The following is a 1,523-nucleotide window of genomic DNA, read 5'->3' on the forward strand; positions in this document are numbered from 1 at the left end:
TTTGTCCATCCAGAGTAGGAAGACAAAAACATAAAGGTGTATCAAATTGATAAAATATCAAATATTTATCAAATATATTACATATATTTTCAAGTGATTCAAAAGTGTTATTTTCTAGTCTATATCAACATTGTATTTTCTAAGGGCAGTAAATTCAATTAATGTAAGTGTAAAAGGTGCATGCATTACGGCATCAATGTGAACGCAGTTGGCTGATCAGGACTCTTTAAAGGTGTAGTGATGTGGCGGTGATATGAGAAGATACCGTCTCCTGTGTGATCGATTTCACGGCTGACTGGCTGAAGATTACAACTGCTGCCGTTCAGCATCACTTCCTGATTCTACTCCCAACAACCTTGCTGATGAAGAAACAACCACATGGCTGCCAGGTGGTTCCAGTTAGTTGGAACCACGGCCTTACCACCATGGACACGCCCGATCTTGTCTGATCTTGGAAGCTAGGCATGGTCGGGCCTGTTAGTACTTGGATGGGAGACTGCCTGGGAATACCAGGTGCTGTAAGTGGTGTCGGGTGGTGGCCAATAGGTGGCCCTCTTCCCTCTGGCCTTAACATCTATCCCGATGCCCCGGTGCAGTGACGGGGACACTGTGCTGCGGAAGGCGCCGTCCTTCGGAGGAGACGTAAAACCGAGGTCCTGAACCACTGAGGTCAAAAAAAGATCCCAGGGCACTTATCGCAAAAGAGTAGGGGCTTCCCCGGTGTCCTCGCCCAACCAGGCTCATTCAATCTGGCCCCCTAATCATCCTCCTGTATAATTGGCTGACTCATTAATTCCCTCACTCTCCACCTCAAGCTGGTGTGTGGTGAGCGTTCTGGCGCAGATTGGCTGCTGTACATCACCCAAGTGGGTGCTACTGGTTAGTGAGGTCCCCCCTTCACTGTAAAGCGTCTTTGAGTGTCTAGAAAAGCGCTATATAAATTCAATCCATTAATTATCTAATACAAAGGATATGGTAAGAACATGGCAATACCATGGAAACAAACAAGGCTTCGTACCCAGTATTTTAGAAGATGTACCATGACACTAGAGGAAAATTGTTCCTGCAGAGCTTGTTACCAGGTAAGTATTGGTGTAATTTTTCAACTTAAATAAAAACAATTCCATAGTTTCTGAGGTAAATCGAATAAACCTTTTAAAAATGGGTGTAGCTATGAACAATAACTATGTAAGTACATAATTAGTCTTGGGCTGGTACCAACATAAACCTTGGATAACTACTATTGTAACTTGAATTGATGGGTAATACAAGAGGTGTTTATTAGAATTGGTTGCCTACTTTCCTAGGAAGTACACAATTATATCTGAGTTATAACCAACCTAAAACAGTTACAACTACACGGTACTACTGAGTTGATGGGTTATAGTGGAGGTTTTTCTTAGTACTTCAGCTTTAGTTCCTCTGTATTTACCTTCTTATTACCAGTGGTAATTACCGAATAATTTCTATGATTTACCAGATATTTACCAGATAAATACCTAGTAATTAGGGAACGGTAAAAG

At 42.1% G+C, this 1,523-nt stretch overlaps 1 pseudogene; it reads left to right on the top strand.

Annotated features, from left to right (window-relative positions):
- Positions 1–407: 407 nt before the first annotated feature.
- Positions 408–525, top strand: LOC130391079 (5S ribosomal RNA; annotated as a pseudogene).
- Positions 526–1,523: the final 998 nt, after the last annotated feature.

Source organism: Gadus chalcogrammus, chromosome 10 (genome assembly GCF_026213295.1).
Source record: "Gadus chalcogrammus isolate NIFS_2021 chromosome 10, NIFS_Gcha_1.0, whole genome shotgun sequence".
NCBI lineage: Eukaryota > Metazoa > Chordata > Actinopteri > Gadiformes > Gadidae > Gadus > Gadus chalcogrammus.